Raw genomic sequence first — 13,052 nt, 5'->3', positions numbered from 1 at the left:
AAACTCGGACAGCAAGTCCAAGACGTTTGTGCCCTTAGTGTCCTCCAGGTCCTGTCAGTTGTGCTGACAGCTGTGTGAGGACTTGCCAGAAGAAGGCTGATGTAAATGAGTGTGTAGGTGATGTGAACACAGATGGTACATTGTGGGTGACTGTGTTTGAGGAAAGAGGTGTCCTCCTGGCAGAGACACTGGTGTAGGCTTGGGAATGGGGGGTTGAGGTGCAGCTGACCTGTCCACTGCCTGGCTGTAGCTGATACCACAGAACCAAAGCTGGCCTAACTTCCCAGGAGTTTACTGCTCGCCTGGCACATGTGAGACCCCAGGAGCCAGTCCCTGTCCCCATCGCCCCCCCTCCCCATGCTCACTACCCAGGAAAGGCAGAGGCTTCACTCATGTTTGATCTCAGTATAAATTATAGGCTAAATGCTGGGGACACAGCGACCAGCAGCATGAATACAAGACTGTGCTTCTTCTTACTGAACTTAGGTGACAGCAGGGAAGACAGCCACACCAGTAAATAAACAGTATACTGCAGGATGGCACTAAGTGCCATGCAGAAGAAGAAAAGAGGAAAAATGGTGTGGTGGGGAAGGGAGAGTTGTTAGGTAGAAGAGAGCAGGATGAGGTGTCCAGATGACATACACAGTAAAAAGCAGCCAAACAGGCAAGCTGCTCCTCTACCCCACCTCAACCATCCACTTCCACTCACGGCAAGCCCAAACCTACCCATCGCAAGGAAGCACAGATTTGCACAATGGCTTGCTTTGAAGCCCCAGAGACTTGCTTTGAAGCCTGTCTCTCTACATCCCACGAAGAGAAAAAGCTCAATGCAAAACTTGCAAGAGGCTAGCAAGATGGCTCACGTATTTTTCTCCCAAACCTGTTGACCTGGGACCCACATAGTTCCAGAAGAACCAACTCCTGGTGGTAATCTTCAGACCTCCACATGCAGGCCACAGCATAGGCATACCCACCCCCCAAGACAGACAGACAGACAGACAGACAGACACACACACACACACACATACTAAATCTTTAAAAAATAATGAGACCCGTTCCTATACAATAATAATAACAATGAAAAATCTAAAAACGTAATTAAGAAGACAACCCGGAGTAATGAGATGGCTCAGCAGGTAAATCACTTGCTGCAGTACCCACTGAGCATCTGAGTTCAGTCCTCTGCACTCTACAGTGGAAGGAGTGAACTGCAGGTTGTCCTCTGACCTCAGACACCCCAATCCATCCATCCATCCATCCACACATACATAGCTTTTTCACATTTCTTAATGTATTACTTTATTGTACAGTGTTGTATCTACATGTCTGCACACCAGAAGAGGGCATTGGATTCCACAGGATTACAGTCATAAAGAATGTGAGCGACCATGTAGGTGTGGGAATTTAACTCAGGACCTCTGGAAGAGCAGCCAGAGAGCTCTTAACTCCTAAACCAACTTTCCAGCCCCATAAATATTTTTTTTTAAGGCAAGCAAGAAAGGCTAGGTATAGATGAATTTCTGTGAGTTCAGTGCCATCCTGATCCACACAGTAAGTTCCAGGACAGCCAGAGCTATGTGGAGAGACCCTGTTTCAAAAATAAATAAATAATAAAAATATAAAAGAAAAAAGCCACAAGAAACTAAAATACTGTTGAAAGAAATTAAGGATCGTCAAACAAGCAGATAGTCATTCGTGGTCTATCCATACTGAGCACTTAGCACTGTTAAAAATGGCAACTCCCATCTGCAGATTTGGCTCTCCTTGTCCCTCCCCCCTCGAAAGCACTGACATCAGGACCATCAGGACCGAACTCTTCTGGCTCCCATAAGAGCATATAGCCGAGAGCACAGAGCTGAGAGCACAGAAATAAAGCTGCACATTTATAGTCAGTGTGAGTATCGTCATATAAGATTTATTGGTAAAGCCAAACCGAACGTGGTGGCGCACGCCTTTAATCCCAGCACTTGGGAGGCAGAGGCAGGCGGATTTCTGAGTTCCAGGCCAGCCTGGTCTACAGAGTTCCAGGACAGCCAGGGCGATACAGAAAAGCCCTGGCTCGAAAAAACAAACAAACAAACAAACAAACAAAAAAAGATGTATTGGTGGAGTCAGGTCACTGGGAAGCAGAGGCAGGTGAATCTTTAGGAACTCCCAGGTCAGCTAGCTCAGAGTGCACAGCAGTGACTAAGGTACTCTTTCTCAAGCAAGGTCAAAGATAGGGACTCACATCCAAGATTGTCCTGACCTCCACATGCTTGCCCACATGAACATGCATGTACACACGCACACAAACATATACCTACACACACACAGATACACACATTTATACACAAAGATTTCTTTTAACTAAACACAGGATTACCATGTGACCCAACAATCCTAGTCTTGAGTAAATCATTAACATATATCCACACCAAGAAGTTTACACATTACATAATCTAATGTTCACAGCAGCCATATCCACTTTTTTGTTTTTTGTTTTTGTTTTTCGAGACAGGGCTTCTCTGTATCGCCCTGGCTGTCCTGGAACTCACTCTGTAGACCAGGCTGACCTTGAACTCAGAAATCCGCCTGCCTCTGCCTCCTGAGTGCTGGGATTAAAGGCATGCGCCACCATGCCCGGCCATATCTACTTTTAAAATGTATTTACTTACTGGTAATGCTGGGGGTTCAAACCCAGGACCCTGTGCATCTAAACAAGTATTTTACCACTGAGCTATGGCCCCGCCCAACAGCATTACTCATAACACTAAACAGCTCAAACAGACATGCCCATCAGCTGGTAGACAAATGAGCAAAATGTAATATATCCACACAATGCCAAATTATTTGGCAATAAAAAAATGAATTGCTTTCTACAACATGGAACATCTTAGGAGACACTGGTGAACCGGAAACCAGAGGTTAAGTGCAGAAAGGAAGTCAATCAGAAAGACAGATAGTAAAAGTATAAAAATCTATTTGTATATGTCCAAAATAGGTAACCCTAGGGAGACAGGAAGTACTTCAGTGCCTACCTAGAGCTGGGGGCTGGGGAAATGGGAACTGGCTGCTAATAGGAACAGGCTTTTCTTTTTTTTTTTTTTTTTTGGTTTTTCGAGACAGGGTTTCTCTGTATAGCTCTGGCTGTCCTGGAACTCACTTTGTAGACCAGGCTGGCCTCGAACTCAAAAATCCACCTGCCTCTGCCTCCCAAGTGCTGGGATTAAAGGCGTGCGCCACCACCGCCCGGCAGGAACAGGCTTTTCTTGAGGGGTGGGTAATAAAAAATGTTATAAAATTAGTTACACATGGTTACACAACTCTGCAACTGTAAATATAAACCAATGAATGATACACTGTGCGTGGGTGACTTTTAATTTATATATAAAATATATCTCAATGAAACAAAATAATAAGAAAAGGAAAACATTAAAGACAAGCCAGTAGGGGAGTATAGACCACTCAATAAGCAATGGGGGGTGGGAGGGGGGGAATTGGCTAGTGTTCTGGAAAAAAAAAAAATTAAATCATCTCCATCTTACAAGGTTAGCCATGGGTACATACACGGTCCCTGAAGCATGTTGCGACCATGACTGTGACCCAGAGTGAGCTCTTTCATGCAGTGCCAGGGCCAAAATCCAGCAACCAGAAAGTACACTCCAGGTAAGTTTAAAATGAAAATATCATGGTGGCTGGGTGCAGGGGAAATCAGAACATTTTACTTCTATAAGAGACAAGCCCGGAAACTTAGCATTCTGGATCACCAGACACCAAGACCACACAGTTCAGCATCTGCGGCAGAGCCCAGAAGTTAAACAAAGAGGCGAATTCCTGTGGGGTGTTGAGATGGCAATTTCTCCCCGTCATTTTCTGGCCTCCGAAAATGCTAGCGGTGAAACAGATGCACGGGAAGCACTCTTGTTCTGAGAGATAGGCAACCTCCAGGATACCTGGCAATCAATGTTCACAGAACTGAACTAAGTGAGGAGCCATCCCACTTCTACTGTAACCCAAACCTGGGCTCCAGCGGTGCCCCACCACGACACCACAGAGCACAGTCCACACTTGCGATTCCACAGTGAGAGGGCCGAGAGCGCATGCTCAGGAGTCATTAGGAAGTTCAAGACCCGAGTAAGAGTGTGGCTGAGGTGGGGAGCTTTCCCAGAGGCAGAAGACCCTGGGCTCATTTCCAGTCCTAACCCCCACCCCCACCCCATTTTTTTTAAAGGGTAAGGGAAATTCAAACATTATCTTTTCTAAGTGTCAGCACAGAGACACTGGGCAATTTACCAGACCTTGAAAGAGCTTGGGGAGATCTGTGAGCTCATTAGTCGATGATCAACATCGCTTACGATTACAGTCAATCAGACCGGGAATTTTTAAAATTATGTTTTTTCCACTTCCTTGCTTTCCCTAAACCCAGTTAAGGGAGCATAATTTAGCTTTTTCTTCATGAGTCAGGATCACGGCTGCTGGCCAGGCATCCATCGTCCCTCCACCGATCCAGGTGGAAGGAAGGTGTGTCAAGCCATTCCCTGCAAACAAATGACCCCGGGTCCTTCCGCTAGGACTGGCTTTTCCGGGTGTTTCTGTTTCAGCCTGTTTTCCTTGCCAACCTACCGCCCCACGATGGTTCTCCCTTTCTATTCCGGCTTCCTCACTTACCGCTACCCATCTGCAATGGGCTCAGCCCTAAGACACAGGTTATACGGGGATGTTAAACAGGCTGGGTGGAAGAGAGACAGGGCCTGCTGTGAATATATTTCATAGGTATCTCAACCCCTGGCTATATGCCCTTCTTGGTGATGGGCAAATTAGGGAGGCTGCCAAGCAGCTGAGAGTGGTGTCATAGGATATCATGGGACGTATATTCAAATCTATAAAAGCACACCCTAATGTCCTCTCTTGGCCCCATTTGCACGGTGATAAACTCTGCAGTGGGCCTGGGAATATGGACCCCAGGGACTCCCGGGTCCCTTACATTTTGCAAGGTACAAGAATACTAGGCTGCCTGCATCACGGCCTCACCTGTGCAGGTACAAAGTAGAATCTTATATCCTGATCATTTGCATTAGAAGACAAGAATAGATCATTTATAAACCAGACACGGTGGCTCACATCTGTAATCCCAGCACTTGGTGGCTATGGCGAGAAGATTTTGAGTTCAAGACCAGACTGGAGACCATAGAAATAAATACAAACAAAAACTCCACTCCTAAGGTTTATCACACAGTAGCATGACTCTTATTTGACAAGTACTTATTGTAACCTACCATACAACAGGCACTGGGGATGTAGCAATGACCTACTTAGAAACTGTAAGGACACTAGTTCCTCTTTCTCTACAATAAAGATTTGTCATCTGTTGCTCAAGTCTGTGGTACACACACATACACACACACACACACACACACACACACACACAGAGGCAGAGAGAGAGAGAGTGTGTGTCTCCCCATAGCCTTAAGAGTAAAAGCTCAGGCTGGAGAGATGGCTCAGCGGTTAAGAATACTGACCGCTCTTCAGAAGGTCCTGAGTTCAAATCCCAGCAACAACATGGTGGCTCACAACCATCTGTAATGAGATCTGACGCCCTCTTCTGGTGTGTCTAAAGACAGCTACAGTATACTTATATATAATAAATCTTTAAAAAATAAAAAAGTAAAAGCTCATAGCTTTTAAAAATAGCTTTTTTTAGCCGGGCGTGGTGGCACACGCCTTTAATCCCAGCACTCGGGAGGCAGAGGCAGGTGGATTTATGAGTTCGAGGCCAGCCTGGTCTACAAAGTGAGTGCCAGGACAGCCAGGGCTACACAGAGAAACCTGTCTCGAAAAACCAAAAAAAAAAAAAAAAAAATAGCTTTTTTTTTGTCCTATGTGTATGGATGTTCTGCCTGCATGTGTCTCTGTGCATCGCGTGTGTGTAGTGCCTGTGGAAGCCAGAAGAGGGTGTACAGTTGTGAGCCACCAAGTAAAACTCAAACCTTGGTCCTCTGGAAGAACAGCCAGTGCTCTTAACCACTGAACCATCTCTCCAGCTATTTTTTGCTGTAAGGGTATCAGATCCCTTAGAACTGGAGTTAGACAGCTGTAAACTGCCATGTGGGTGCTGGGAATTGAACCTGGATCCTCTGGAAGAGCACTGGCCGTTCTACCAGAGGACCTGGGTTCAATTCCTAGCACCCACATGGCAGCTTTCAACTGTCTTTAACTCCTGTTCCAGGGGATCCGACATCCTCACACAGACATACATGTAGTCAAATTACCAATGTACATAAAACAAAACTAAATAAATAATATACATATTATATATATATATATTAGCCTTTAAAAACAAAATAAGCCAGCCTGACTACATAGAAACATTCCATCTCAAAAATAAATAAATAAATAAAAATAAAAAAAAGCAAGGAGAGCCAGAGTTGTAACTCAGCCAGTAGAATGCTTGCTTGGCATACATGAAACCAAGCGGTCCATCCCCAGCAATGCATAAACCAGCCACGGCGGTGAACGCCTACAATCAACGCACTAGGAAGTGGAGAAGGACCTGAGGCTCAAGGTTCTCCTCAGTCATATGTAGAGGTCTCGTGTTAGTCTGGGATAAAAGCAACAAAATCAATTTTAAAACATGTGAATTTTTACAAGGTCCTAGAGCCAGTTCATCCACAAAGATACCACAGGATATCCTCTTGGGTTCAAGAGTAAAACCAATACACACACACACACACACACACACACACACACATATATATATATTTATCAGATAGTTGGATCTGTGAGTAAAGGTACTTGCCACCACACCTGATGACGTCAACTCCTGGGTCCTACGTGGTAGAAGTAAGGTGTTCTCTGAAAACACACACATACACATGTATATGTGCGCGCACACACATCAAATACACAAAAGAAAATGGCTTTAAAAAAAAAATCTTACATTCCTCTCTCCCATCTCAACTCGGACTCTAGCAATAATTAGAGAAATTCCTAGGACTCTCGCTATGTCTCTAAAAGGACTACATGTACCTGGCACCTTCTTGAGCCTTGCTCAGTCTATGTTCAGTTCTTGAGGCTGTTCAGCACACGGAATAGGAGTCTTCCTAATCCCTGACATTAAAGAAAAGCATCCTCTCCAAATGCCAGCCAAACGCACCATCCAGATATTGGTATCCTTTCGTTTTCTCAGATGGCAAGAGCCCACTCGGTGTAGACTCTACATGTGCACTCTTCCCAGCCCCAGGGCGGGTGAGCCCACCAAGCTGGGATTCCTCCCGGTGGAGCCTCTGCACCAGCCCATCATGCCCTGCAGATCACACTTTGTACTATCCCCAGTTCTGAATGAGAACAAGATTGAGCAAAGCCCCATGCCTGCCCTCAGAGAGCCTCTAAACGAAACGAAGCCAACAGAGCCAAACATGGTGGCACAGTTCTCAGCACTTGGGAGGCAAAGGCAAGTAGATCGCGTCAAGTGTGAGGTGAAAATGGTCTGGGGGGAAAAAAGCATAGCTCTCTGTCCGGCCAGACCCTGTTTCAAAGGATGGAAAAGAAGCCAATGTATCTCAGGTCCAGTTAACAAGACATCCTGGTCCCCAGATGGCTGACATCAGAAGAGCAGCTAGCAACTCTAGGCAAACCTCTTGCTGATCAAGGGCCCTGTTTTCTTCCTCCTGACCTCTGAATACCAACGTCACAACCAAGTTCAAGGTTACAACAGGGCCCTCTTCCTAACTTCCTCTGAGGCCTGATTTTTGTTTTGTTTTGTTTTTGGTTTTTCGAGACAGGGTTTCTCTGTATCGCCCTGGCTGTCCTGGAACTCACTCTGTAGACCAGGCTAGCCTCGAACTCAGGAATCTGCCTGCCTCTGCCTTCCAAGTGCTGGGATGAAAGGCGTGCCGCCCGGCTGTTTTTTGTTGTTGTTGTGGGGTTTTTTTGTTTTGTTTTGGTTTTGAGGCTTGATTCTATCCGGCTATATACCAACTGACAGTCTCCAAAAGTCCCTTCATCACAGAGCGGGCCTGGCTGCCCTGCCTGTGCATGTATGAGCCTGTAGAGGCCTTGTGGGAGTGCTCTGCCTGATGACCACTTCCCTAGGCCTGGCCTCCACTGCACATTTTTCACTTCCTGCACAGGAGGGCCCCCAGGAAACCGCTGACCACAAACTTTGACAACAGCATTTTAGATTAAACTGTTCCGGAGGAGGAGGCTGGTGGTTCCAGCAGAGACGGGAGGAGACAGACCCATCACAGGGGTTGGGCGGAGACACTCTGGACTTGGGTGTGCCAGACCCTGAGCTCTCAAGAGTTCCTATAACTGTCCAAAATCCAGCCAGTTGCAATTTTGAGTAGAGATTTGTAAAGCCCAGGAGAGAGAAGACGGCCTAGACAACACAGCAAGACCCTACTAATTTCTGCACCAACAAAACGGCTTCAGTCGTAACCACCAAACCTGATAGTTTGATCCTGGGGGTGTGGGAGCGTGGTAGGACTCCCACAAGTTCACCTCCACATTTTTAATTCATTCTGGTCCCTGGTGGATGAGCCTTTATTAAAAGTCTTTGCAGTGTACCTCGGAACCTCTATCCAACTCTCCCTGATCAGCTCGCTCACTGTGTGCCCCTCTCCCCTCAATCCCTCAGTCTTTAATCTCAATATGTTCCCCACCCCCCCACACTTAGTAAACCAAATGCACTCAGAGGATGAAGGTGAAGAGGGGTGGACAGCCTTCAGGACGGTGAGGCCAAGCAAAGAGGCTAGACACAGAGGTGTGATTCACCAACTGACTGGAAGCAGGGGAATTCCAAAGCCAGGCAGGCCAGGGCTGCCCTAGGTCACCCTGTCTATCTGAGGGACAGTGGCCAGCACACATCTGGGAGTCCTGCATCCTCAACCAGCTAGAATCCAGGGTAGCATGGAGAGGCTCACTCACTACCAGACAGACAGAAGCCTTCTAGTGGCCCTCCTTTTGAATTCCCTGCTCCTTCCCAATACTTCAAAAAGGCCTCTCACCCAGAGTCCTGGCTAGCACTTGGCAGGATATATCCCCTGCCACCTCTGGAGAAAGAATTCACTGTGGCGCACGGCTCTGTGGGGCTTGCTAAGTGCTGTAGATGCGCTATCTCTTTGTTCACTCTCACAAAGCCACATGCGGTAGGCCCGGATGACTAGCTCCACTTTCCAGGTGAGAAACAGACATAAAGGAGTTTAGTCAACAAATGGCTGCAGGGCTAGGAAGTTATCAAGTCGAGATTTAAACCTAGGTCTGTGCAACTCCAAATCCTGTTCCTAAATATCACATCAGGATGCTGACCTGGGTTTCAAGGGATCCAGAGCTCAAAGAAAATATCTCATGATCAACTCCAAAGTCCCTTCCTTAGGGGACAGCTGTCACCTCCTCCCGTCCTCAACCATTCATATTGACCTTCCCTGGCATGCCTTCCTGATAACTTTAAACTCGCTTTCAATGACCTGTCTTGTTTTCCGTCCACTTCCCCCAGTAGAATTCCACTCCACCAGGTCAACAATTGCTAAAAACAAAACAAAACAAAACAAAACAAAACTATATTTCAGTCACTGCCGTGTTCCCTGGTGCCCAGTATTCATACATAGACGATGCTAGATAAAAATGGATGAATAAATAAAATAGATCTAAGATGCATGGATGTAGGAAGGAGGAGGGAAAGATGACAACAGAGACAGTATGTACCCGGGAGTATTGGAGGCCTCGGGATGAGCCTACCAGGTCTGTCGGACCCTGGGGACTCCAGAAGAGCTTTCCTACAGTCTGTAGTAATGCCAAGTCCTGTCCTGAGGGCTTCTAGAAACTGGGGAAGGAGGGCAATGAGTAGGGAGGGCTTCTGTACTTTAACAAAGGCCTGTGGACATGCAGCTGGCCAGAGAGGCGGGACAGAGCAGTGGCCTGAGCCGGAGAACAGCCCGGGATGGCTGGACTGAAGTCAGCCCTCAGTGCAGCTGCAAAGACAACACCTCCCATCACCATGGTCCTCTCCACCCACAACACCACAGAGAGCAGCTTCACAGTTAACCCTCCAGGGCAAGTCACGGCTTGTGGCAACCTCCAGTCTCAGGACCAGAGCCTGTACAGGGTGGTGAGTGGGGTGGGAATAGCAAGCCCTACATCTGGGACCGGCACCTTCCTCCCTTCCCTCCGGGTCTGGCCATCCCTCAGGCCGTGGCCTTTGGCCTGTTCTAGCATAAACACGGTGACCCTGAGATAGCAGCGGGTTTGGTAAAGTCAATATTTACTCTGGGACTATGATATTACAAGCTGGAGAGTAAACTGCCACAATTGGCTCCTGGTGTCTACCATCTCCTGTGTCACACACATGGGGTATATCCAGCAAACATGTAAGGGCCCCTTGCAGCCACAACACAGCTTTTTTTTTTTTTTGATAGGAGTTTATGGACTACTTCTCCTACACCCTCCTCCCCTTTATCATTACCACATCCCCTATAAAGCAAAAAGACTACTCTATATGGAAACTGAGTCAGAAAAGATAAGTGAGTTGAGGAGAGGGTGAGATCTGGCTTCAGGCCAATCATGTAAGAAAAAAAAGCCTCAGACAGGATCAGTCTCTGATGTGACGCAATACAGCCAGCATTAAACCTCTAGCAAAAAATCCTGTTGGACTCTCAGCCCAGTGGTCTTCCAACACTCTCCTAGCTGGGCCACCTCTGATAAAAGTCAATAGAAAAGTCCCAAGGCCACTCTAAAACAGACTACCACCCTTATCAGCCCAGACTAAGTGGAGGGGTGAAAGTGGCCTGCTTCATCCCTGATTTCCAGCACCAGTGGGAAAGTCCAGAGAGTGCGGCCAGCAGAGGCAAGCAGGCATGCTAGTAGTCTGTCTACATGAGAGATGGGGTCTGTGAGCCATCCAGTGAGCCCAGAACCATAAGAAATAACAGCAGCGCCACAGTTGGCTTTCTGGTATTTAGTCCCTAGGTTTTATGCTGAGCATCTATGGAGCAAGATTCCAGTTTAGCAGAGGGACTGGAAAGGAACTCTCGGGAAGGCCAGGCACAGCAGGGAACATCTTCGCCTCTCCCTCTCAGGCTGTCATTATACTCCACACTAATTATTTCTGAAGGGTTCATTGTGACTGGAATTCACTCTTGAACAAGCACAGCTTGGAAGACTGGGAACCCTAAGACTAGGGTTCTCTGTAAGGTGCTCAAATGCTGATCGGTTGCTGGGGGGTGGGGGGGGTTAACAACCTTAACAGCCCTTAATCTACCAAGAGTTTAGCGACTCTAGAGGATACTCTAACCCAACTTTTAGCACCACCTCGCAGTGCCTCTTTCTCCACCCTCCAACCATCAAGCGGCTTGTTCCGGGTTTTTTTTTTTTTTCCCCTTTGTTTTCAAAAGTGGCCACAGAATAAATCGTTAACACCAAAGGAGCATCTTGAACGACTGAAGCTTGAAGCTTCCCAAATTGAAGGTCTGGGAGAAGGGTGCGAATAACCAAACCAGTTGAAGGGAGGGAAGGAGAGGCTGTTAGGGGCAGCATCAAGGGGCTCTAGGTTTGCAGCTCTTGGACACTTGGCTTCTGACACCCACTCTAATAATCCTCCTGGACATGCAGCTGAGATTCCCAGAAGCACGGTGTGGCACCAACCCAGAACAGACTGAGTGCCTGCGCACTCCTAGGCTGGCGGGACCAGAGGCGAGTCCTTCTAGAAGGGCCCACAGTCTCAGGCCACGGGCGTCAGGGCACACAAGGAAGGGGTGGCGGGAATGTCGAGAGCTGCCCGGATTTTAAACTCTGCAAAGCCTATGCTGCTTTGGTTTCCGGGGTGGGGACAAAAAGTGACTCCCCTTACGACCTTCCCGCGACCCAACCTCCTCCGAGTGTGTCCGAAGCAGCCCTGGGCCAGGTCCTCATCCCACAGAAGGCTAGCCTGGGGTCTCCGCAGAGCGCTGCCACTCAGTCAATCGAGCATGGGCAAAGAGAGAAGGGCAAACCTGGGGACACTCACCAAGCGGTGGCCGCCCCGCCAGCTCGCGACGCGCCAGGCGCGCGGAGCTGCCCAGGTGGCGCCGCGAAGCGGGCTCGAGTTTGAAAGTCGCTCTCGGAAGCGGCAGAGGCCGCCGGCCGCTCCCGCCCACGGCTGGCCGCCCCGCGGTCCCAGCCTCTGCTCGCTGCGAGCACCAGACTCCAGGGGACCCCCGAAATGCGCACGGTTACCCAGCACCGGGCAGGAAGCTGCGGCCGGAGTCCAGGCTGCGGCGGGAGGGTGGGAGGGAGGGAGGGAGAGAGGGAGAGGGAGGGAGCCAGGGAGGGGCGGACCAGGAATGTTTCCAGTGGGTGGAGACTGTGCTCGCGGCTGCGATCCAGCAATTGGCTGCTCTGGGGGGCCGAGGGGGGGGAAACCTTCGCGGCGGTGCGAGCGAGCTGTGGCTCCCGCTGTAGACAGCGGCCGCCGTGGCTAATGATTAACGCGCGTGGCCCGCCATGTGGGTCCCGCTGGCCGCCTCCCCTTGCCACCTGGAACTCTGGGATCCCAAGACGCACGTGGTGGGGTTACTCTAGTGCCACCGCCCTGATCTCACGCCGAGAGGGCAACGAAAACCTCCAGACCAGGTTCCGACCAGAGAGGACTCGGAGCCCAGCCACCTGGACTTTCCCAGGAGAAGCACAGGTTTAGATGGCAAGGACGTCCTGGTCCTTCTGGAGCAGGTCACCACGACCGCTGAGTCAGAAAGGCACGTCTCTAATTCCTCGCCGAAACTAGGTCTCGGTGGCTCTTTACTGTTGTAAAATCTTTCCTTCTGAGGAGAAAGAGATAAGAAGCGCATAACTTGGGGCGGGGCGGGGCGGGGCGGGGCGCTCAGCGGGACTGTTAGTAAGAAAAGCAGGATTGAGGAACCTGAATGTCAGTGGACCCCATTTTGAGTGCGATCAACAAAAGGCATGAACTGGGAAATTAGGGGATGGGAAAATTGGGGGATGAGAAGTGTTTAGCACAAGCACATATAATACAAACCAGTTAGATATTGAGCAAGAACATAAATCTTTTGTGTGGTTTTTGTTTTTGTTTTGGAAGCAGG

General features: G+C 48.7%; 1 protein-coding gene across 1 annotated transcript in view; it reads right to left on the bottom strand.

Moving 5' to 3' along the window:
- Positions 1 to 12,223, bottom strand: part of Plekhg3 (pleckstrin homology and RhoGEF domain containing G3) — a 44,693-nt gene extending 32,470 nt beyond the window's left edge. The window contains exon 1 of the mRNA XM_021178697.2: positions 11,981 to 12,223. The gene's annotated coding sequence lies outside the window, so the exon portion shown is untranslated. The remainder of the gene's footprint in view (positions 1 to 11,980) is intronic.
- Between the last annotated feature and the right edge of the window lie 829 nt (positions 12,224 to 13,052).

This window comes from Mus caroli, chromosome 12 (assembly GCF_900094665.2).
Source record: "Mus caroli chromosome 12, CAROLI_EIJ_v1.1, whole genome shotgun sequence".
In the NCBI taxonomy this organism is placed as follows: Eukaryota; Metazoa; Chordata; class Mammalia; order Rodentia; family Muridae; genus Mus; species Mus caroli.
This window is presented reverse-complemented; position numbering and strand designations above follow the sequence as displayed.